The following is a 26,594-nucleotide window of genomic DNA, read 5'->3' on the forward strand; positions in this document are numbered from 1 at the left end:
ATGTGTCCAAAGATTTCTCTTGTCACAAATTCTTATGAGACTAAAACAGGAGAATGTATGGCAGCATATATTAAAGATTTAAGCTCACTAACCATCTTCCTTTAAACCTACCCCGATTCTTCTGACCATAGGCTTATATCCTACTGGACCAAAAGAATGTCCATTAGCTAAAGACAGATTTTTATTCTGTGTCTAAAGAAAATTAAAACGATTTTTAAAAATGGATGTTAATAGAGAACAAAGTTATCATCTCCACTTCTGTTCAACATAGTGCTGGAAGTCTTGGCTACAGCAATCAGACAGGAAAATGGAATCAAAGGTATCCAAATAGGGGAAGAAGAGATCAAACTTTCACTGTTTGCTGATGATATGATATTGTATCTAGAAAACCCCAAGGATTCAACCAAGAAACTCCTGGAACTGATCAATGAATTTAGTAAAGTCTCAGGATACAAAATCAATACACAGAAATCAGAGGCATTCATATACGCCAACAACAATCTCATTGAGAACCAAATCAAAGACTCAATTCCCTTCACAATAGCAACAAAGAAATTAAAGTACCTAGGAATATATTTAACCAAAGAGGTAAAAGACCTCTACAGGGAGAACTATGAAACACTGAGGAAGGAAATAGCAGAGGATGTAAACAGATGGAAATCCATACCATGCTCGTGGATCAGCAGACTCAATATCATCAAAATGTCTATACTACCCAAACTGATCTACAGATTCAATGCAATACCTATTAAAATCCCATCAGCATTCTTCACAGATATAGAAAAAATAATTTTACGCTTCGTATGGAACCAAAGAAGACCCCGAATATCAAGAGCAATTCTAGGCAACAAAAACAAAATGGGAGGCATTAATATGCCAGATATCAAACTATACTACAAAGCTGTAGTCATTAAAACAATATGGTATTGGCACAAAAACAGGAATATTGACCAGTGGAACAGATGTGAGAATCCTGATATAAAACCATCCTCATATAGCCATCTCATCTTTGACAAAGCAGACAAAAACATACGCTGGGGAAAAGAATCTCTCTTCAATAAATGGTGCTGGGAAAACTGGATAGCCACCTGTAGAAGGCTAAAACAGGACCCACACCTTTCACCTCTCACAAAAACCAACTCACGCTGGATAACAGACTTAAACCTAAGATATGAAACTATTAGAACTCTAGAGGAAAAAGTTGGAAACACTCTCCTAGACATCGGCCTGGGCAAAGAGTTTATGAAGAAGTCCCCAAAGGCAATCACAGCAGCAACAAAAATAAATAAATGGGACATGATCAAACTACAAAGCTTCTGCACAGCCAAAGAAATAGTCATGAAAGTAAACAGACAACCTACAGAATGGGAGAAAATTTTTGCATCCTATGCATCCGATAAGGGACTGATAACTAGAATATACTTAGAACTCACGAAAATTAGGAAGAAAAAATCAAACAACCCCATTAAAAAGTGGGCAAAAGACTTGAACAGAAATTTTTCTAAAGAAGACAGAAGAATGGCCAACAAACATATGAAGAAATGCTCAACATCTCTAATCATCAGGGAAATGCAAATCAAAACCACAATGAGATATCACTTAACCCCAGTGAGAATGGCCTTTATCAAAAAATCTCCAAACAATAAATGCTGGCGTGGTTGCGGAGAGAGAGGAACACTCCTACACTGCTGGTGGGACTGCAAACTAGTTCAACCTCTGTGGAAAGCAATATGGAGATACCTTAAAGCGATACAACTGAATCTACCATTTGATCCAGCAATCCCATTGCTGGGCATCTACCCAAATGATCCAGTGACACTCTACAAAAAAGACACCTGCACTCGAATGTTTATAGCAGCACAATTCATAATTGCAAGGCTGTGGAAACAGCCCAAGTGCCCATCAATCCAAGAATGGATTAATAAAATGTGGTATATGTACACCATGGAGTACTATTCAGCTCTAAGAAACAATGGTGATATAGCACACCTTATATTTTCCTGGTTAGAGCTGGAACCCATACTACTAAGTGAAGTATCCCAAGAATGGAAAAACAAGCACCAGATATATTCTCCAGCAAACTGGTATTAACTGAGTAGCACCTAAGTGGACACATAGGTGCTACAGTAATAGGGTATTGGGCAGGTGGGAGGGGGGAGGGGGGCGGGTATATACATACATAGTGAGTGAGATGTGCACCATCTGGGGGATGGTCATGATGGAGACTCAGACTTTTGGGGGGAGGGGGGGAAATGGGCATTTATTGAAACCTTAAAATCTGTACCCCCATAATATGCCAAAATAAAAAAAAATTAAAAAAAAACAAAAACAAAAACTCTAAAAGGCTTCCCTGGCTATTGTTTATGCATTGGGTTAACAGGCTATAATTTTCCAATGTCAAAAAAATAGTATGATTTCCTGCCAGAGGAAAACATCCACATCAGAAAAACAAAAACTGGATTAAGATATGACTAAGCATTGATTTTATTTGCAAAGCTAATAAGTGACCTTTTCTCCTAGAAAATGCATTCTATGACTCTCCAGCACTGCCACACAGAAGACTCACCATCCATGCTATCAGATTTAAACTGCAGGATTTCAGGATACCAAATGAATTGCCTATGAATAATATGTTTCCTTTTAAAAATAAGTGCCAAAACTGGTAGTAATACTCAGTTAAATGGAACTGTAGGTCTACAAACTGCCAAAGTTCTTCCTTCAGCTTGAAGCACTCACCAATTTTCCTTTCATTTTGGGGTAAACATTCAAGGTAAAGTGATAAATTTGAATATACATGCCATCATAAAATCTCCCCTTGGCAAGTATTTACATATTCTACATGACAGAGCTGTATGCCTACTTAGTAACCATATTGCCTTGGAATTATTCTGAACTTTAAGCCCCTAGGGAACAAGGCCACTCCTTTGCATTCATATCACCTAGTGTCATAATGTATATACAGTTGAATTTAACAGATGCTCTACAGATATCCAGTCCTCCTTACCCATTTAATGCTCTGCCTTAGATGATGCTACAAACACTTGGTCAGTAGCACCATGCATGTTTTAAATATCGTTGTGACTCAAGCATTACAAAAATGACCCATGTAACCTAAAACATTTGTACTGCAATATTTTGAAATTTAAAAAGAAAAAATGATATGACTGGATGAGGTCTCCGAAGATGGAGCAGCAGGGGGAAAAAAAAAAAAGAATGAAGCATCCTCGTTGTACAAACATTCAAACTACATAACAAAATGTGCAAAGAAAACTAAAAATCACTAAGATTTTATGGAATATCCCTCGTATGTTCACATATATGCATTTACCATTTTACATACATTGAGTAATATTTATGTTATGCTATGATTATACTTATTTCAACTTACCAATGTCATGGATATCTTTCCATTAAAAGCAAGAACTACTATGTCATTTTTAATAGCCATACAGTATTCCACTGTCAACATGTACATTATTTAATGACAATTCTCCTACTATTGGATATTTAGGTTACTTCTAGTTTTTTCTTGCAAACACAAACCTGTAATGAGTATCCCTGTGCATGCATCTTTTTACAACTGTGCAATTAGACAAATACTAGAAGTTGAATTACTGGGCCAAAATGTATACATATTTTTATATATATTTTGCCAGACAGCCCTTCAGAAAGGTTATAACACAGAAAAATACTAAAAATTGGGCAAATACTAAAATTTGAATTTCTGAAATTCTAGAAGGAATTTCCACCCTTATGACCTAATTACTTCCCAAAGGCCCCACCTGCAAATATTATCACATTGGATAGATATTAAAGCATATGAATTTAGGGGCAGGGGACACCAACAGTCCATACAATTATCAAAATGTAAGCTATGCCTGAAATAGCTCAGCCATGTGCCCCAGTAAAATAAAAGATCAAAGTACTATAACAATGAGTGTTTTCACAGCATCTCCACAAAACTCACAGAATAAACCCAGAGCAGGGCAGAAATATGGGTTGCAGGCCATGCTGCGTTACCCAAGCTACTGACTGACCTTGGGCAAGTCATTTCCCTTCCCTAGGTTGACAATCCTCAGCTTAAACATCACATCCTCATAAGAGCTTTCTTGGATCCTAAGGCAGCAGCTCCCCATCATGGGCTTCTGCAGCTCTCGGTAAAGCTCTCAGACTTTTAATTATTTGTCCAATGTATGTCTCTCTCCACCTGATGGTAAGCTCCATGCCTAAGCTCACATCATATCCCCTGCTCCTTACATAGTTCCGGAGGGAAGGAGGGAAGAATGAAATAAATTATGGAATCAATAAATTGATGATCAAAAAATGAGGTAGTAAACCAGATGACCTCTGTATTAAGGGCATTTCTTCCTCTTGAATTCTATAAATGCTTGTGTCTAATTAGGTTAAAGCATTTATGGATCACCTACTTTGCATGGAACCTCACACTTGGTCTATAGGGAGAAAAAGGGTAGCCAAGGATATGAGAGAATTAGGTCTTGTCCTGGCCCTTCAAAAAAAAAAAAAAAAAAAAAAATGGGTCTGGCCCTGGGAAGAAAATGCATTAAACAACTAGGACAAAGGAACAGAACAACTTTAATAAAAAACAGTGACTTCACCAGTTCTCCACATCTCCAGTGTGATGGAGAACCCAAGGAGTTACATTAAATGTTCTTTCTGATTATGAGCCTAACTCAAGGCATCTGAATGAAAATACACTACACGGAGAGGTGATCTGACTCCTCTGCAGTCACACAGCCAATTAAGTGAGACCTGAGGGAAAATAACCCAGGCCATCCCAACTCCTGGTAGTGAGGGGGAAAGGAAGCCCCTTAGATAAAAAGTGGGGCTCATGTTTCCTCAGACTGCAGGCTCTTCACTGGGTTACAAGAGGGGGAAAAGTTAGGATTCAACTCAACAAATAAACTCAGATATGACCAAATCAATCTTAAGGCAGACTGCTTTGGAGGCATGCACAATTTGGACCCTTCCAAACAAATGGTCAGTCCAGGGAGAATTAGGCAAGTAGTTACTATTATATAGTAAAATTGTAATAGCAAATAAGTGAAAGCAAAGAGAATGAGTAAGACAGATTACTGCAATGCCTTGAATGTTTGACCCCCTACCAAGTTCTTATGTTGAAGTCCTAACCCCCACTGCGATGGTATTAGGAGGTGAGGTCTTTGGGAGATAATTAGATAATGAAGGTAGAGCCCTCATAAATGGAATCAGTGCCCTTATAATCAGAGGCCAGAGAGCTAGTTTGCTCTCTTTCTGCCATATGAGGACACAATGAGACATCAGCAGTCTGCTACCTGGAACAGGGCCCTCACCAGAACCTGACCATGCTGGCACTTGATCTCAGACTTCCAGCTTCTGGACTGTGAGAAATAAGTTTTTGTTGTTTTTAAGGCACCCAGTCTTTGTTATCATAGCCCTAACTAAGCAACTACAAAGAGGAACTATTAATGCAACGAAACCCCCATATTCAGAGCTGTATGCTTCCCACCATACAGCCAATGCAAAGAATGCCAGAATAGCACATGGCATGGTCTACATCTGTAGAGGCTTCACCCTCTAACTGTGCAGACAAAATATGTAATAGAGGGGAAAAAAATTCTAGTAAGTAACAAAGACCCCCAGCCTAAGAAGCAAAGTTATGCAAACAGGGAGGCCCAGGGCAGAATTGGGAAATGGGGCTTTGCCCTTAGCACCTCTTGGTCTCCCCGTGTGGGCCTCTCCCGCTCAGGTGCATTCCTTCCCATCCCTCCCAACTGGGGAAGAGGATCTGTAGGGGCCAGAGAGTAGCCAAAGCACATAACCACCTGTCTCATAGCCAAACAAGAGACAGGAAGGGCACCCCAGACGGAAAAGATGGGGCAGAGAGAACACACCTGGCTGCAGTGGCCATTCTGACTGCTCAGCTGGGTGTGAGCACCAGCCTAAGATCTGAACTGGAACAAGGGGCAAGTCATTTCTCTCTCCTACAGAACAAACCCTTAGGCTGTGTCGATCTTGCCAAGGCAGAGCCCAAGCCCATCAGCTCTTTTTCTAAATTCTGAGAGAATAACAGAGCTTTCAGGAGTAGGGGAAAGTCTAGATTAGCAGACTTCTAGATTAGAAGAATATAGTGATGGATTTAGGGCAAAAAGCAGAGGTTTGCTTAAAAATGAAGGTGGAATAGCATACGAGACCTTATGCAAGTCAGCAAAGCAGCCATGCATGTGATCTGCCATACACCTCTCTTCCTCTTTACTTTTATGTACCCATAATTGCTAAAAAAATTTCAAAATCAATAGTGGGAAAAAAAAAAAAACAACTCAGTTTACTCAGAGGCTACATTTCTTGCTTCCTCCAACTATGAATGCTTCCAGTGAGGAACGCTGTGTGGCGGAGGCCTGCTACCTCCCCTTTGGAAAGATTGACAAGTTAGAGTATAACCCGGTCTCCATTAGTTACCAGGCTCCCCTTCTACTCTAAAACACACCCAGATGCAGGCACGCCCTTTGCCAGTGCTCATGGAGAGAAAAGGCTGGAGGCTCCTGTTGCCTGACTATAAAATCTCTCCAAAGAAATTACACAATTTTTCTGATTATGAATCAAAAAAAATCTATCTTAATTTTTTTCCAAGAGTAGTATCTGAGAAGAATATAGTGATGGATTTTTTTATACCACCAATATCCAATGGTGCTTTATATAGCTCCCTCAAGAGCCTGGGGTCAAAACAAAACCACAAAATTTAGACTTCCAGTAACAGTTCAATTAGAAACACACATGAATAGGCAAAAAAATGTGAAGAAACCAAGCAGTTGTACTCATGTCTTCTCACCAATAAACTCATGAGAAACAAATACAATGAAAATCACACATATATATGACATTACCAGCCCATGTTTAATGACATTATAAATAGATCAAAGTAGAAAAAGAATATATAGGTGAAGTTTTTCTTCCCTTGAGTATAAAAAAATTTAAAAGCCTTATTTAGGTATATGAGACAATAAGGAAAAGGGAAATGGGAGGAGTAAGATATTGAGAAGGAGCAGAAGGTAGTAGTTTGAGAAACTAAAATTTATAGACCTCACATATGGCTTAAATCATTTGAGCAAGAGGTTGAGAATTATGTTTTAAACAGAATGAACAAAAGAAACACTGATACGCTCTCAGCTGACAGCGAAGGGCAGAGCTGCAGGGAGGGCATCACCATTGTTCGACAACACTGGCAGGATTATTCATGCTAAGCGTGTTATAATTGAGGATCAATATGGGGCAGAGTCTGCTTAAATAAACTCCAAGGGCTTGTCTAGGCAACCCTGCTAATGTCATGTTACATTTTATTAAACGATGTTTAGAATAAAAAGCCCGTTTGTTGGGCCTTGAAAAACTTTGTATTTAAAGAGGTATTCTTTGTGGTCACAGCTTTTGAGCTTCGTGATAAATCTCACTTTACATGGGAGGAGACAAATGGTGAGAAAAGGAAACAGTGCTCAAGGTTGTAAAAGTTGTCATGAAACTGCTGTCAATTTCTGATGTGGGCAGATATAGCAGGATGTTCTGAGTGTCTGTGAGCATAATTTTCACAATCACAGGTAGAAGGAGACTGTATCCTTCAGGTGCTTACTAATAGGGTTAGGGTACTAGGGCCCTAACAAAGGAAGATGCAGTTAGAAGAGGTATACAAGGGGCAAGGGGAGGATGGCTAATCAAGAACTGTGATATAGGCCAGCTCTGGAATTCTCACGTCACAAACTTTACCAGCAAGCATGTATGCAGAGCACTGGGCCAGAGAGGACGAGGGCAGGAGAGTACCCCACGCATCATGCTCACAAGCATCCTGTAAGGTAGGTATTGTGATTCCCTAAAATTCCTAAAAATTTTTTAAATTTAGGCTGAGAGAAATTAACTATTTTGTCCAAAGTCACATTTCTAAAAAGTGACAGATACAGGATAGAAATGGAGATCTGGCTGCTAAGCCCAAGGTCTGTCAAAGGTACCAAATGGTCACTGAAAAGAAACAGAGCATTCTATTCAGGGAGGAGAGTATGGGACCACCAAGGGCCAGTTTGGGTAAAGGAAAAGTTTGTGCATAGAGGAGACAGAAATTCAGAAAGAAATTGGAGTCAGCCTGTGGCTAGGCTTAACGCATAGTTAAGTAACACCTTATCCTATAGCCACCTGGGAACCACAGAACTCTGGAAATAAGAGAAAGATGTAAGAAAGGAGGCAAAGGGACTACAGAACTTAAACAAGGTAACAGGGTTAATGGGAGGAAGAAAAAAAATGGAGTAGCATGTGGAGAAACACCAGAAGGAACCATAAATTAAAATCCAGAACTTTACTAATATGAATTCTGGTCTCTTAAAGTAAATTTTAAGTTCAGGGTCTCTAAATAATGTCTAACATTTAATGCCTGGCAAATATCATACTAATGCCAATAATTTAACATTTCAGAAGTAACCTAATAGGTTCTTTCCAGTGGAAAAGGAACAGTTTTGAATAGCCAGGGGCCTCACGCTCCTCCCTATCTGTCCTCTTGCTTGTCCAGGATGGACCCTCTAAAGAAAGGAGTGTGCTGATAGGAATGGGTCATGTGTGAGGACACTGCATCAGCAGGAGCTTTGCTTCTTTGAAAGGTGGAGGCCAAGATTCAATTGTGGGCTTGAGAGGGAAAGGGCTGAGAAGGCTTGCCCTTTCCTGTGGCTTACAGAGAGGACAGGGCAGCTCAGGGCTGGGGGTGATCCTAGGCCCTCAAGCATCTACACCCAAAGTCCTCCCTCTCCCCCCATGCACACGTATCACCAGGGACCTCACAGGGAGTGGCATATGGCAGGAAAGGAATCAAGGATTCAGGATCCCTGGCTCTGAGCCCTCTTTTCATAATCTCTCTATACCCTGGAGAGAGATATCTTTACTGTTGCTACAGAATCTTCACTGAGGGCTGAAAATTAATTCCTGATTCTATGCAAACAAACACAATTTTGTTTTATTTTTGTAAAAAATGTTGCATATGCACAAATTTGAGTTACTTTATCTTTAATTTATACTGTCAGATGAGTGTTTCCTTTAAAATTAAAATTGAAGATTTTAATCTTCTGGCAACATGTGGTTTTCTATATATATACACAAACCTTCCTGTTAAGAAACATGGACATATATTAAAGTTAATAGGATACATGTTTTTCCCTTCTATTTTTTTTTTAAATTCAGTAGAAGGGGGATAGGGATCTTCACAGAGTCAGAAGTAAAATTGGAGCAAACGATTTGTCTCTGGCTCTTTTTCGGCAGTCAGCAGCTGAGATGAGAGAGCTGATCCCCATCACCCTTCGGTAACAAACTACATTCTTTCCTCAATCAGCAGTTGAAGAAGCCCTGCTGAACCCCTTCTCTTCAGACTGCCTTTCAACAAAAGCTGCATCCCTCTAAGGAAATACTTATTCTCGGTATGTGGTGCCACCATGATCCAGTTACTTGAAGAGAAGTGTAAGGGCCTTAAACAAATTCAATGAAATGAAGGGCTATTTGTGCTGCCTTGGGTCACCCCACACACAGCTGTGTGGGTCCAAATGGAGCTAGGACCATCAGTCTTACCCTGACACAGAATTCTAAATAAAGATGGAGCCTTCTGCAATATCAGAATGTACTGCCTTGTAAGTCACCCTCAATCATTGGCTCAAATGAAACTAACACTCCAAGATTGGGGGAAAGTGAGCAAAACACTCTATGAAAAAATTTTAAATCCACTTTGTATGGCATTAATCTCCAAAGTGTCAACATTTAGATTAAACTTATTTTTAGAGTAATAAGCTGAGTTACTTTCCTTTGTCAGAACTGGAATCTTACAAACCCATATGTTGAACAACACTTGTCAAAGATGTCAAAATGTCTTTCAATATTTAGACAGTCACCTAACCCGTTATTCCTGTGGGATACATGGGTAGCTGATAGAATCATATTTGATAGATGTTAAAAATAAGATATCTGTATGGGAAATGCAACTCCCATTTCTGAAGCATCCAACCCAGCAGTTTCCCTACCATTCTGTACCAAGATACAGCCCGACTTCTCAAATAAAAGAATGGATTCATGCTTTCACACAATTGCTACTGAACATGTATGCTTTGTGAATAATCTTCTAATTCTTTATTATACACATAACTCAGAATATCATTTATATTGATTCCAGGAGTTAATTCAGGGTTCTAATACTATAGGGGAATATTGCTCCCTTCTAGGGGAACTGCCAGGGCCGTGGCCCTTACTAAGGCAAGTATCTCTATGCCATAGCTGTTTGGACCAGGAGAGAGCACCAGCACCTCTAAGACTGCCTAGTATAAGAGCTTTGGCCAGAAGGGATGGTAGTTACCAAAGAACTTATCATACCTTTTCTTCTTTCAGAGCTTGCTCTATATACAAGTCATCAATTAGGCTGTAGAGACGATAAAAGGAAGCAGGAACACAAGGACCCAAAGAGAGAAGCCAAAATGGGAATGCAGAGCCATGTTAATGGTCTAGAAGTAGAATATTGACTGACCAACCACTATTAGCACAGACACATTCTTGGGATACAAAGATCAAAACAATCTTCCTGCTCCTGAGTTAATGCCTGTCTCCACAAGGCCTGCCCAGACTACTTCTCTCATCCTAAAAGGCTCCTGGGATTCTTTGCAGACTTACCATATGACTGAGATTCTATTTTTTTGGTGTGTATCCTTAAATTTTCCATTTTTAAAGTAACTTGAGCCATTGTCATTCTTATGATCAAAACAGTTACATGAGCCCCATGACGAGATGTCCAAAAGTGTTCCCTTTCTCTTTGCTAACTGTAGAACAATCTCAGATCTTCTAATAGTCTACATTTAACCTCACAAATTTAGGGGCTACTTTGCCAATATTTGCAATCAAAGAGAAAGGAAATGGACAGCAAAACCTATCTTCCTCAGACTGTATTTAAATTGCTCTTGTAGCATTTTTCCTCTTAGTAGATCATTGTTACATGTACACCAGAATCTACTTTCAAGTAGATGTGGGAAGTTTAACCGCAGTAAGTCAAGAATGAAAATGCAACACCTTGTGGGAGCCTCAGTTTCTCTACTCTCTGTAGCACTGATAGCCTCCTGTGACTTCTGGGTTCTTATTGAGCCTCTAGGGACAATCTTGGAGTAGCAGAACTGGATTCTTATATTCCCAATATAATAATATCGGTTCCTAACAGTAATTCTAGCATTGAGGAAAGGTCAGACCTTTCCCCAGTGAAATGAGTCAGACCCTTAGAGAACCAGCACCTTTTCCAACTATAATTATTCCTCCCTCCACATCCCCCCAAAACCAACATAAACTCACTTCTGTAGCATTCAGTGATTCTCAATCACAGGTTATTTTGAAATGTGATGGGATAAAATGGGTTGACACAATGACTGGGTTAGAGTAATATGGGCATTTAATGAACAAGGACTAAACATCCTGTAGAGGACTGGAAAGTTCCACACAACAATGAGTCATTCTATCAAAAAGCTAACAGCACCCCCCTTGAAAAAAATGGGACCCCTCCAACATTTAGGACACAAAAAAGTGGGTAATGAAGGCAAACTGAAGAGAAGAGGACATACAAAAACCTATGGATAACAAATACTTAATGATGAGAAACCCGAAGCTTTCCCACTAAGATCAGGAACAAGGTTAGGAAGTCCCCTATCACCACTTCTTCTCGACATTGTACTAGAAGTCCTGCATAATGCAGTAAGACAAAAGAAGAGATATACAGGTTGGGAAGGAAGAAATAAAACTATCTGTTCACAGATGCCATCACCTATGCAGTGAATCAACACCTATGTAAAAGAATCAACAAGAAAACATTCTTGGAACTAATAAGCAATTATAGCAAGGTTGCAGGATACAAGGTTAATATATAAAAGTCAATTGCTTTCCTCTACACCAACAAATGAAATTTGAAATTAAAAGCACAATACCATTTACATTAGCATCTCCAAAGATGAAATACTTAGATATAAATCTAACAAAATGTGTACAAGATCCATATGAGGAAAAGTACAAAACTCTGATGAAAGAGGTCAAAGAGCTACTAAATAAATGGAGCAATGTTCCATGTTCGTGGATAGAAAAGCACGATATTGTCAAGATGTCAGTTCTTCCCAACTTGATCTACAGATTCAATAAAATCCCAATCAAAATCCCGGCAAGTTATTTTGTGGCTATCAGCAAACTTATTCTAACGTTTTTTATGGAGAGGCAAAAGACTCAGAATAGCCAACACAAAATCAAAGGAAAAGAACAAAGCTGGAAGACTAACACTACCTGACCTCAAGGTTTACTATAAAGCTACAGTAATCCAGACAGTATGGTACTAATAGAAGAATATACCAATAGATCAATGGGACAGAAAAGAGTCCACAAATATACCCAAATCAAGACATTTAACTGATCTTTAACCAAGGAATAAAGGCAATATAATGTAGCAAAGATAATCTTTTCAACAAATGGTGCTGGAACAACTGGATGTCCACACAAACACAAAAATTAATCTAGACACAGACCTTATAATACCCTTCAACTGAAGCTCAAAATGGATCACAGATCTAAATGCAAAACACAAAACTATAAAACTCCCAAGATATAACATAGGAGTGTACTTAGATGATCTTGAGTAAGGTGATGACTTTTTAGATATAACATCAAAAGTATGAAAAGAATTGATAACCTGAACTTCTAATTAAAAGTCTTCTCTCTGAAAGACAATGTCAAGAGAATGAAAAGACAACCCACACACTGCAAGAAAATATTTGCAAAAGAGACACCTAACAAAAGACTATCATGTAAAATATACAAAAGAACTCTTAAAAGTCAACAACGACTTGATTAATAAAAAAAAAAAAAAATCAGCCAAAAACTTTAACAGATACCTCATCAAAGATGATATATGGATGGCAAATACACATACGAAAAGATGTTCCATGTCATATTATCAGGAAAATGCAAATTAAAACAATGAGATAACATTATGCATCTAATAGAATGGCCAAAATCTGGAACACTGACAACACCAAATGCTGGTGTGGATATGGAGCAACAGGAACTCTGATTTATTGCTGGTGGGAATGCAAAATCACAGTGGCCATTTTTAAAGACAGTTTGGCAGCTTCTTATAAAACAAAACATGCTCTTACCATATGATGCAGCAATCATGCTCCTTGGTATTTATCCAAAGGAGTTGAGAACTTATGTCCACACAAAAACTTGCACATAGATATTCATAGCAGCTTTATTCATAATCTCCAAAGCATTAGAAGCAACCAAGGCATGCTTCAGTAGGTGAATAAGTTATTCATTGCTAAAAACAAATGAGCTATCAAATCATGAAAGACATGGAGGAAAAAAATACATACTACTAACTGAAAGAAGTCAATTTGAAAAGGCTAAATATTGTATGATTCCAATATGACATTTTGGTAAAGGCAAAATTATGGAGACAGTAAAAAGATCAGTGGTTGACAGGACTTGGAGGGTGGAGGGGAGGAAGATATGAAAAGGCAGAGCATAGAGGATTTTTAGGGCAGTGAAAATACATTGGTCCAAAACCAAAGAATGTACCACACTAAGAGTGAATCCTAATGTAAACTACGGACTTTGGGTGATGATATGTCAATGTGAGTTCATCGACTGTAACAAATGTGCCATTCTGGTGGATGTTGATAATGAGAGGCGGCTATGCATGTGTGGGAGCAGGAGGGTATATGATAAATCTATACCTCCCTCTCAATTTTGCTTGAATCTAAAACTGTTCAAACAAACAAATGAAGTCTTTTTAATAAAGAGGGAGAAAGGCAGGAAGGAAACAAGCAATACACACAATCAGAAGTCAATCAGTAGAATTAAGGCTCCTCAAGAATTAATGCTAGGCTCCCTCCACTTTCTTCCCCTCACCTCCAGCAAAATATTAATACTGACTGCCACAAGGTCCTCATTCTCATTCCCTCTACCATGCAAAACAATCTTGGGTTCAGTTAACTTTAAATTACATCTTTTAAAAATTCTGTTTATATTTCCACATTTTTTTTAACTGGAAAAATATTTTTAATAAAAAATGTTTTAATTTATTTTATTTTAGAGTATTACAGGGGTACAAATGCTTTGGTTACATAAATTGTCTTTGCACCACCTGACACATCTTTTCATTTGTTCTAATTATAATTTCTGAGCAACTAATGTTAATAGATAATATCAACCAAAAATTTTTCCATGTTGCTAAAGGGCTTAATTACCAAATCTGTGCTGTAATATGTCTGTTAGAAAATTTACTTTAGAGACTAATTCTTCAGGGGATAAACTCGGCAGAGATTAAGCTTGTGAATTAATACCCTCTTATGAAACACTTTTTTGAGCCAAGCTGGAGCTTGGAAAACAAGGAGGTGAAAATTCTCTTGCCACCTCTTCCAAACTCTTGGCAGTATCAAAAGAGACATCTTGCACAAACAAGCCTCACCACCAAGGGTCAGGGAAGAGAAAAAGCAAATAGAGACAGCTCAGCAGCCCTGGATTGAAGGACAAATATTTTGGAAGCAGAGCATTCAATAATGTAAGAGATGGACCCATGGCAGACAGATGCCACAGCAAAGTAAAAAGCTCAGCAAGATATACTCAGACTGAAAGCCTCCCTAGAATAGAAAAGCCCAAAATTCAACTCTGTTTTAAATGAGTTGAGGCCTTGTTATATTAATATTAATAACAAGAACACACTGTTACTACAACCGTGGGTTTCTAACAAACAAGGGTCTTCATAGGCAAAAGCAGTGCTGTCCAATAGAACTTTCTCTGATGGGCATGCTCTGTATCTGCACTGTCCAATACAGTAGTCATTAAGAACATGTAACTACAGACCACTTGAATGTGGCTAGTGTAAATGAAGAACTGAATTTTTATTTAGTTTTAATTAATTTAAATAGCCACATGTGACTAATGGCTACTGTATTGAGCAATGCAGGAAAAGGCTTAGACCATGGTTTGGGAAAATGATCCAAGAGGTTATCAAAGGAAACCTCATGTATATTCTGATCACCTGAAAGAATACTTTCTCAGCGTCCTCGCCACCACAAACTCACAGACACAATCTGTAAGATGGCAAAGATGGCACTACATTAGAAACCACTAGATAGTAGTGCTTCTCAAATTTTAGCATCCATCAGGATCACCTGGGGGTCTTGTTCAAACAGATTATTAGGGCCACTCCCAGAAATCTGATTCAGTAGATCTGTACATTTCTAACAAGTACAAATAATTCTGATGCTGCTGGTACAGGAGACACACTCTGAATAGCACTAGAATAAAAACTTCAGCATTCAAATACCAGCCTACTCCTACCAAAGTGGAGCTTCTTTCATTTGTCTCCTTTCTAACACTGGAGTACCACTTTCTTCATGGTACATGGAATCTTTCTCAAACATTCTTAAAAGTTTTGCTTAACATCTAGGACTATAAATGTATGACAGAATGCAAATAAATAAAGCAAACTATCTATGATGGGTTCTCCATATATTAGATCCAAGATAGAGTATATTTGTTGTAAAATTTGTGAGTCTAATAATCACAGGACCAGAAACACAGCAAGGAGTAACTCAAACCTCCCGGGACAGTTTACATCTAATCCCTGCACTGGCCCTGTTTTCAAGTTGAACTGAGGCTTTCTATTAAAATAATGTGGATTACTTCAGGTCTAGGTCAGTTATGGCCTATTTTATTATCCCAAAACATAGTACTAGAAAAGTGTTAAAAGAACACATGCCATATTAAAAGATCTTATTTATCACTCAATAGGCATATATTGAAGATAATCCCTTTCCATATTCCCAAAGAGAAAAAATAGAAATGTAAAAGGTTCTAGAATAAAAGCGTATTTCTCCAAACATTCTCTGATCTCTATTGTATTTTCTATAAAAACTGATCGAGACCAGCAGTAATTTGAGGGGATATTTTTCTTTCAGGGGCTAGTTCTTTATGTCCTTTGGTCTAATTATACATGAGTCACTTTAACATTAAAAGATTACCCTTAATCACCCAAATGCAATTTTTCTTTACTGCTCTTAGGAACAGCCTTCTTTCTGCTTCATCCACTTTTCCCTTTCTTAACTTTGCAAAGAAAAGCCTTTATCCAGAATATACTGTCATGATGAATCAGAACATGATGCTTTGAATGAACTCAGACTCTAGTACTGTTCATTGTTTCACATATCACTAACCTTTGCCGTTTTTCAAACTCCCACTGTTCCTCCATTATTGCTAACACAAAGATCAAGAGTGATCCTAGAAGTTTGGGAGAACAGGTTCTAGAAATTTGGGGGGACAGGTACTGTTTCTCAGCACTTATAGAGTCCTCAAGTAGTCACGATACTATGTACATGATTTCTTTAGGCTACTGACTTATTAATATGTGTCTTCTTTACAGGTAAGGAAAATGAAGTTAAATGATTAAAATTCAGTATCAGAGAAACTCACAACAAGATTAAATCATTGTATTCCTTCAGCAGAGGTTCTTAACCAAGGAAATTTTGCTTCCTAGGGGTCATGTGGCAATGTCTGGAGACATTTTTGATTATCACAACTGTAGGGGGAGCTACTAGCATTTGTGGGTAGAGGCCAAGGACACTGCTGAACATACTATGATATAATGCACAGAGTAGTCCACACAAGAATATCCTGACTCAAAATATCAATAGTGCAAGGTTAAGAAGCCCTGGTCCACTGGCATCTCTAGCTTTACTTTCTTTGGCACATAATCAATAAAGAATGGTTCCCTCTACAATTTAATCCTTATACAGTCTTTACACAAAAAATATGCCAGTCAAGTGCTATTTCTGTCATGCTATACTTTTTAGTTACTTTTAAAATAGAGACTATACGGGATCTCTAGAGGAAATTGAGGACAGTTAGCAAAGCCCAGCTCCTTTCTTTTAATGAAAAAGCCTGGCAAAGCTCAGATCTTTTCCTTAGCAACCTCCAGACCTGAGTCTGCACCTGGCTGCTCACCTGGACTCTTCCATCATTGACGTGCTTTGCAGCTGCCCTTTCCCTGCTTTGATTACCTCCAAGTACTCCACAGCAATAATGACATACACTTATTGGAATCTCCAAAGATCTGCATCCCCCAGTTGTCCATTTTATTCAATAAACTATACTCACTACTGACCATGTGAGGCACCTAAGGATATCAGCCTTTCTGGGTGCCCTCTGACTATGCCTTGGTAATGGAAAATTATCTAGCAAAGGTTCGACAGCATTGAGCCAAGTTGCTTAAAATAACTCTCCAGTTTTCAGCTGAGTACTTTTTTTTTAACCTCCTGTCTCTCTTTCCTAACTATCCTTAGCTCTGCTTAGATTTATATTAATCATAGCTTCAGTTATGATGTTCCTGATGCCTATATGCATCACACAAGGGGCTGCAAATAGATGAGGAGAGAATGGGCATGTGACTCCCAGAGATGCTGGATAAAATGGAATAGGCAGAACCATGTGCTTCGCTAGTTAGTGCCATTATCCACTAAACTGGGGCTTTCAACTCTAAGGAGTTATTTCCTTCATTAGAAAAAGTGATTAGTGAAGGAAAAGTGAAGCAGAGTGACCAGTGAAGAATAGAGATGGTAGGAGAGGGAAATATGAGCCAGCAGAGCTAATATGATAGGCTACAGGAAAATGATGATCAGCCCCAGTTTCCTTCTCTACAGTGCAATACAAGAAGGTTCAACAACCCCTTCTATATAAATCACATCCTATACAGATTCTCCACCAATTCCTGTGTTATTTCCATGCACAGATCCTATCTCATCACTTTGGATCATGGTTTTCTCTTTGTAATTGGATTTGCATGGTGTCTATGACTTGAATCTATAAAGGCTCTGGGAGAACAGTTCTCATTGCACTGACTCCAAGAGACTGGTGAGACAAAAGCCTCTAGGACTTGGCAAAGCCGAATAAACAACAGTAGAGAATGCCTCTGCCTTACCCTGGAGTAGAGGGTGTGGAAGCCTTCAAACCCATTCACATCCTCACAACCCATCGGCTCTGCTGCTTTTCACCGCTTGCTCACTTGCATGTTGGACACACCACCAATCAATCAGCAACTGCCAAAGACAAAAACGAATGCATCAGGCTAAACGACCAAACTTCAAGTCCCAAGCCACTCCTCAAGTGAATTTGTTAGAGTAGGCTAAGTGCTTAAATGCATAGACCCAAAGATATATAATGGCTCAAGCTCAATACAAGTTTATTTCTGGTTCCTGTTTGCATGCTGGACAGGTAGGCATGCCAGTCAGTGATGGCCTTGAGGCAGTGATCAAGGCACCCAGGCTGCCATCTTTCAAATATAATTTCCAAGGATGCCCTTAAGGGTCCTCTCCATTCCCGCCAGCTAGGAATGGAAAAACAGCATGAAGGAGCTTGCATGGGTGCTGTGTGTGTGTGTGTGTCTGTGTGTGTGTGTGTTGTTTTGTTTGTTCCTAGAAGTGGATCATGATTTTCTACTTTCACTCATTTTCTGTTGGTTGGCTAAAACCCAATCACATAGCCACACCTAATCCCATGGGCTACAGGGCAGCAAGTAGTCTCCATTGTACAAAGCTGACTCCAGACCAACCAAAGAGACACCATTAGGTTTACAAAATGCTACACCCATTTTGGATGATACACTAACACAGTAACCTTAACTACTCTGAGTCTCGGTTTCGCCATCTGTAAAATACCCTGCCTCTCTTACAGAGTCAATGTAAGACTCAAAATGAAAGAAAGCAGTACTTCTCAGACTTTAACGTGCATGCACATCCTCTATGCATCTTGAAAAAAAAAAAATACATATTCCGATTTGGTAGGTCATGGGTGAGGCCTGAGATTCTGCGTGTCTAACAAGCTCCCAGGTGATACTCATGCACCTGCCCACTGGACATGCTTTGAGCGGAAAAGAGAAAGGGTTAGAGAATACTACATAAACCACAACGTGATTTGCAGAAAAAGAATTATCCTAGCACCCACCTCCTTGACTGATTATAAATGAATTCCCAAATTCATTTTTAGGATATATTTAGCTTGAGCATCAGAATTTTATGGTCACCTGATTTCAGATCAGGAAAGAATTTAATCGGCCACTACTCTTTCCCCTTATTTTCCAAGGAAACAAACTCAGAAGTCAGTGATGCCCCTAAAATCTCATAACTTAGTAAGGCGCTAGGATTAGAACGTAGAAATTGGACTTCTTTAGTACCTAACATAATGAGTTATGCTATAAACCCAACTATAACCTTATTGCTAAAGCAAGAACATTATTCTGGCCCACCCAAAAATGTACCAGAAGGTGATATTCCAGCATGGGTCGCCATGGTACCAAACGTAGGCAAGGTGTCACGGGACACAAAGCAAGAGATTTCAAGCAAAATGTTCAAAATGCAATGATCCCCAAAGTTATGTCTCCCATGTCCAAAATGTGACTTGAACACAGGAAATAACTTCTGTATACCTTCTGTCAAAAACAAGAATTTTTATTTTAAACATATGCAAACTCTAAGTCACTCCTATTTGAGGACAGTTAGAGAACTTGGGGTTGCAAATAGAAAAGGGAAATAAAATAATTAGCTGAGGAGAAGCAGTGACTTACATGGTGAAACCTGAGTACAAGTAAAGGAATATAAAGATTTTTTTTTAAATCTCTGGCATGTAAAGTATTTTGAAATGTTCCTAACCTCCTCCACAGGTTTACTTCTGTACTCTCCTCTTCCACCATAACATCTTTAGCTCTTCAGTCAAGAACACTCTCATCCTGGCAATTTTCCAGAACTCACTCTAGAATTCTAGTCTATTTTTGTGCCATAGTCCCCTTTGGTAGTCTGTTGAAGCCTAAGCACTCCCTCCTCAGAATATTAAATGTATAAGATAAAACACATTCTATTACAAAGGAAGTGAATTATATGGAAATACTCTTCTATCCACACAGACCTTGGGGAGTCCACAGACCCAATTTCAGAACATCTGATTGGAGGATGACTCATAGGATGACGAATGTTTCTTCTTACAGGAAACACAGAAAAGTTTTAAAAACTCTAAAGACACACAGTAAAGAATCCTGCTCAGTCAGTTAATGAAGAAAAGAATGTGCTGCATAGCGAAGCCTGACCTTGAATTTCTGCCAAAACTCAAAGCAATTCATGCTGTGGCTTTAAAATCCTACATTAAGGAATCACTCAGAATTTTCTTGGCCCCAACCCTGTAGACACAGCACATTCTGTGACATGATGACAGGTGAAAAATGGCAGCATTGGAGAAAGGAAGACTGTGTAGAGTCCTGAGCTTGGCTCCCAGTCTTTCAACTAGTTCTGAGCCAATAATTAGCTCTGTTAGGCTGGTCTAGTCACTCAGCTCTAAGTTCAAACTCCCTGTCTATATATTGAGAAGGTTAAGTTAAACCATAAAGGGTTTTTTCCTACTGTGAACTGTTAGGACTCGAAGACAATACATAATCATTTTTCTGGGAAGAAATATTAGCAAGATTTCTTTTTGACCTAGCCTCTCAGAGTGAAAATACCTTCTAAATGAGAATTTTTCAGAGGCTTCAGAAATACCTTATGAAAATCACCTGATCATAGAACTTCAGACTTGGAAGAGATTTTAAGAGACACCTAACTAGTTCGCCAATCACAGAGAACAGGTGAGAAAAATAAGGTTCAGAAAGGTGAAGAGATTTATCTATGGTCACATAATGAGGTAACATTAATGGACTGTTGTGACTACCTCTATATAGAGCACCAGCAGGATTTTAGGATTCGGCCTTGGTAGTAAAAACCAGCTCATCGATTCATTTTAAGAGAGACAGAAATAAACCTCAAATAAGCCCCTCCAGAGGATGGGAAATGCACAAGGAAGCAGGTGACTGGGGTAACAGCACCCAGAGTCAAAGCTAAGGCCCTCATGATGCACTGTAACTTCCCCATCACTGGCAAATCACTCACGTTTCTCACATTTCGTGTTCTCAAAATTCATCTCAAAGAACAGTGATTAGCAGTCAAAGAATAGTTATTTCAAAAGAGGAGGATGAATGAATGAATCCTGGCTAATAAGGTCAATAAAAGCAAGCTTCAAGTTTTGGGCTATCAATACAATCTTGAAGGGTCAACATCAGCTAAGAAAATTTAAACACTTGTTGGGAATTTTCAAGTTTTAGAACAGTTCAGTGTAACTTTAACCTGTCTTCTGTGGACAGCCTTAAGATATACTTGACTACTTCGTTAGCAGTGAGAGTATTAGTAAAATTAATGCTGTCTTCAGAGCATGTAATTGCTGGCTCAGATTTAAATCACATGTACATCTCCATCACCCCACCCATGTGTGCAGACTAGCTTTACATACAAATAACTAGAAACAAAGAAGTTGTTGGAAATGTTGATGGAATGATTTGACTATCCTGTTTAATTAACCAACAGGTATGCCAAGTGCTTTTAAAGCCTTATACTGTGATGCTTAATTGTCAGTTTATTCTCTGCCTTCTCCCCTCAGAAGCACACATACGAGTGCAAAGTAATCAAAAGCCATTCCTCAATCCCCACACCACACATTATTCCTACCTTATATAAACAGTTATGGCCTTCAGAACTATTTTGACATTCTCCTGAAAGGCTGTGTGTCAGCTCCCAGTCAAAAATTTTCTAGACCCCGGGCTAATCACTGGTGGGCTTCCGCCAGCTCCAGCATGCTTCGCCTCCAGGAATTCCCAGAGGCAGCAGTGCCATCTACTGGTAGGGAGGGTACAACTTGTTTTCTGGAAGCCTGTGAGTGGCTGGAGCAAAAGACCCGAAAGAACCGCAGCCTAGATTTAGGTTTTTGTAACCCTTTCTTTTCGAGAACACATTACAAGCACAACTGATACTTACAAGCCGAGACATGCAACCTCCACAGGAGCCTCCACCGTGTGAATGGCAGGTCCTCTGGAAGCCACAGAAAACCCAGTCAGGCTAGCCAATATTGAGGCAGCGCTGCCTGGAAATGCCTCCTCAAGGCTCTAAAGGCAAGCAGAGCCCCACTGATTTAAACATTTCCTGGCTGTCCTCTTTCCCTATCAGATGATCTCACCCAGTGCCCCCCACCTGTGGCACTGTTATCCAGTTCTATCTTACAGCATGTGTCTTAAAGGAAGGAGCTCAGACCCCTCTCAACGTGAAAGCTCTTATATTTTACACAATGTGACACAGATCCTCCTCAAAGGACACTACTGCTTAGGCATGCAGGTCGGACTCTAATCTCTCTCGTTCACTCTCCATCCTCCCCGCCTGTGACCCAGGGGATAAAAAAATGACAGAAAGGAAATGATTTCATTGTTGCTTTGAAAGCAACACTAGTGGGCTTCTATTGAATCAGAGAACAAAACCTTGTCCTATAGGTCACTGAGGTATGTTGCTTCCCTCAAGATGAACTAAGCCTGCTAATCTTCCTGTTGACTGTTGCATAACCTAATCAGTGTTTCTCAACCTTTTCAAAACCCATCTCCCTTCCACAGACTAAATATAAGCATTGCAAGCCCTTTGTGTAGTTTATGTAACAAAATGACAGTTTTCTAAAAATAAAAATGTATACTTTTTAGAACTATACCACCTACCTCACCCCTCAGAATTGCCTCCTCCCCTCCACTGCATACCAGCTTAAAAAAAAAAAAAATCACTAAACAAGTTTTAAATTATTCTAATTTGTGTTCCAATCTATCAGGTGACAACCTATATTTTATTTTACTAAGGTCATCTGTAATATTCCCAATGAGCTTTTCAGCAAGTTCTTTTGCTTTCATTCATCTCAAAAAACCATCAAAAGTTGACTTACTGCAGCTCATAAACTTGTTAGGGGGATCAAATTCCGGTTTAAGTGTTTCTTTTAAAGAAAAAATTAACTTGCCTAGTAAATTGATTTCACTGGCCTGGGGTATGTATGTTTTAGATGTTTGAAATCATCTTATTTCCTAAAGAAACTTAACTGTAGGTGAGGGTAAGAGTAACAAAAGGGCTTTTAAGTAGTAACAGAACGTTTTGGAGGAGTCAGGTAGAGAGATCCTTGCCCATTTCATATCAGAATAAGTTCCGGATGAATTACACTGGAACTCCAGAATATGGGAACGTCTTTATAATGGCAGCTGAACCATTTCTTACTGATATTACCAGGTATATCCAACAAATTAACAAGTTAGTTAACTGAAAGGACCTTTTATGTTGTTTCACTGTAAGACGTACAATATGCCCTTGCTATTGCAGGTCTGGAGAAATGGAGGAGAGGCAGGGAATACCTTGCACAGTTTTACTTGCTCTTAAGCTCCTGGACACACCCTCCCCTTTTTAAAGTATGATATAAAGGCGACATCACTGTCCCCAACCCTCCAACACACACCTCTTTTGGCAGTCAAATGGTCTTTAAACACACACTTTTCAAAGAATTAAGGAGGTTTGAATAGGTTTGATTTAGATTCTGCCTTCCCTCTATCTACAGCCCATTAACATGATGAAAATAATCACCCACTTGGGCAGCCCCTTTCAAACCACAGTTTACAGGAATCACCACCCTCTCCCCTCAAAAATCTTATCTTCTAGAAGAAGAATCTCAGTGTGGTGGTCTAGTCTGCAGTTCACTGCAGGCATTTCCCTCCTCACCATTTACCAGTCATCAGTTACACTGTATCTGTAATTCCTTTTTGTAGCCTCTCATTTAGACCTGCTCCACCAGTGCCCAAGTGCTTTTTTAAAAAAATTCTTAGCCTCTTAACGAATCTCTGGATTCCTTTGGCAGGCTCAAAGCATTCAATCGCGGTGAAACTCTGGGGTGAGAGCTGGTGTGCAGGTCCAGCGGGCGAGAAGCCGCCTCCGGGCAGCGTCGGGGCTCAGTCCACTGGGGATGCCGCCCACCCGCCCGCACCAAGCCGGACGGGCTCCTCGCACAGCTGCGCTAGGAATCGGCTCGCTCGCAGCCGCCGGATTAGTTCGAGCCCCACCGGCTCACTCGGCCAAAGTGACACTACATTTCTTTTCCCTCATTCTCCCATGTGACAGGTCCCACGGCATGAAAGCCACCTCCTCCTCGGCCCAAGCTCGGGTCCAGCGCCCGTGACATCCCCGCCCCACCACCCGCACCCTTTACCTGGGGAGGGGGCTGCTGCCAGCATCCCTCCAGGCGGGAAACAAAGGCGGAGGCAAGGCTGCCAGGTGGGTAACTCCCCTCGGGCAGACCCGTCGCCGCGGTGGAGAGGATGGGGAGGTGCATCAGAGGGTAGGAAAGGGGAAACCGAGGCAACGAGGCGGGTGGCTGAGCCGGGACTGCATCCTTGCTGAAGCGGGGCTCCGCAGGCAGACGGACCCCAGACCTCCCCCTGCCCCGCCCAGCCCTGCTCAAGCCGCTCACTGGGACCCGGCACGCGAGGGACGCCAGGAGCCGCCCCGCGGCGCGGCTTACCTCTGGAGAAGCGCTCCGGCTCCCTCCGACGGCTACGGAGAAAGCCCCGTCGCTCGCGCACGCGCTCTCGCGCCTTCGCCCCTCCGGCCCCCGCGCGCGCCCCTCCGACCCGGCTCTGGCCCGCCCCGGCCCTGTCCGTCAGCGTGCACGAGAGCCAATCCGGTCGCACGGAAGGCCCAGCGCCAGTCACGTGGCCAGACCAGCCAATCACCAAATTGCCCTCGGCAGCGCCCGCTCCGATGTCCCTGGGGGGTTCGGTTGTTGCCAAGCTGAGCGGGTGCGGGGTGGGCACAAAGGGTTGAGCTCTGTTTTCTGGGGGTTGAGAGGCACTCAGTTGATCAGTAACCAGATCAATTGATTTCTCAAATTTTAATACAAGTAAGGATCACCTAGGTATCTTTTTAAACTACGGATTCTGATGCAAAGTCTGGGGTAGGTACCCAGGATTCCACGATTGTAGCAGGCTCCCAGGTGTGATGAGGATGCTCCTGGTCTGAGGACCACGCTTTGAATAGCCCCTGTCGGGAAAGGTTGGCTTTAGCCTCTGCTCCATGTTATCTGAAAGTTTTGCGACCTTTCTTGTCCTTCCTCCGGTGATGGAAAGCATTCCAATGACTGACTAAGCATGGGGCGTTCTGCGAGGCTTGTAGTTTGGGCGCCAGCTGACGGAAGGGGCGATTTCCACATTTCTCGCCCTTAGGCTGTGGAGCAGCACCTGTGCCAGTTTGGTGATCGGAGTGTAGAAACCAGAAGTGGAGAGAGAAAAGGCTCAAAGAGAACACTAGTTCTGGGTTCATCCGAAAGTATTGGGCAGGTATGACTGTGCTAGACTCTTGGCCAGAGTGGCGACACAAGTGATCCCTGCTTTCTTTCTGGAAACTTACTGTCATAGAACTACACAGGCAAGCTCAAAAAGAAGCATGTGAAAAAAAAAAAAAACATGGTCACAGCAACTTGGGCAATTCAGGTGTAAGCCAAAGAGTCCGTAAGATAGTCTGCGTTAGAGATCTTAAAAATTGTCCACATATTCTTGCCAGCAATTACACAGTCAAGTCAGGAAGCCCAATGCCTCTCCCATCTTTCAAACTTGACCTAAAGCCTTAGTGTTTTCAGACTAGGCCAGCTAGAACCTTTGTTGTTCAGCATAGCCAAGCTCTTATTGCCCAATTGTGTTACTAAGGTGATTCAAGAGTCTTAAGTGCCAAATTCTCAAACTTTCTTCTGATCAGGTATAACACTGCTTCAAGCAGTTGTCTCTCACTATTCATCAAGGTGATCAAACTGCCACTTAGAGAAAATTTCACCCTTGTCAGGGTGTCTTAGGCCTCTCTGGCTTCTCAGCCCCAGAAGTGAAGCCCACTTAACAATCTCAGACATTGTTTATCACGTTGCTCCTACCAGAGATGGCATTGTATAAAATTCAGAGTTACAGGGAACATACTGAATCTATCACAACAATGGTTCTGACTATGGCAAGAGTAAAGAAACATCTTAGCAAGGAAAATAGGATTGAAAGCATCAAAGAAAGTTTTTGCTATCATTAAACTAGTCGTTCTCAAGCCTAGCTGCAAGGTAAGTATTTAAGGAAATAGATTGTGGGGCCCTGTGCCTGGAGATCTGATTGGAATGAGGAATGGGGCCCAAACAGCTATAGGTTTACGAAGATCCACCAGTAATTTGATATGCAGCCATGCTTGAGAACACCTGAATAAGCTGCTAGATCGATGGAGTCATTCTTTAACAAGGAAAACTTAACTCTGCACCACAAATCACTAATGACATAAAAACTCTGTAAGCAGAGGAACATTTCCACATAATTTTTGAGAATTGATTTTTTAAAGGCCCAAAATAATTCATAGGTAATAAATACTTCAAAGACTATTCAGTGGAACAAATGAAAAACCTAGATTCACAACTAGGTTTGATTCCAGTCAACTTAATATTTCAAAAAGAACCCATTGCCCTTTGTCAACCATGCCAAACTGAGCAACTCTCTTGTGATAGTTTCGCTTGTTTTGTGCCCTTCGTAATGAAAACAAATTTCCAGTTGAGCATTATTAAGAGTTATTCTCTAAGGGTTTTCCCAACATGTGGAACAAAAATCACCTGAGGTACTTGTTAAAATGCAG

The 26,594-nt window shown here is 40.4% G+C and overlaps 1 protein-coding gene across 4 annotated transcripts in view; it reads right to left on the reverse strand.

Moving 5' to 3' along the window:
- TMEM108 (transmembrane protein 108) overlaps positions 1–24,570 on the reverse strand; it is a 298,074-nt gene extending 273,504 nt beyond the window's left edge. For all 4 annotated transcript variants that reach the window (XM_012766862.2, XM_012766861.2, XM_012766855.2 and 1 more), the window contains exons 1-2: positions 24,466–24,570; positions 18,005–18,122 (exon numbers count right to left, since the gene is read on the reverse strand). The gene's annotated coding sequence lies outside the window, so the exon portion shown is untranslated. The remainder of the gene's footprint in view (positions 1–18,004; positions 18,123–24,465) is intronic.
- Positions 24,571–26,594: the final 2,024 nt, after the last annotated feature.

Source organism: Microcebus murinus, chromosome 1, assembly GCF_040939455.1.
Source record: "Microcebus murinus isolate Inina chromosome 1, M.murinus_Inina_mat1.0, whole genome shotgun sequence".
NCBI lineage: Eukaryota > Metazoa > Chordata > Mammalia > Primates > Cheirogaleidae > Microcebus > Microcebus murinus.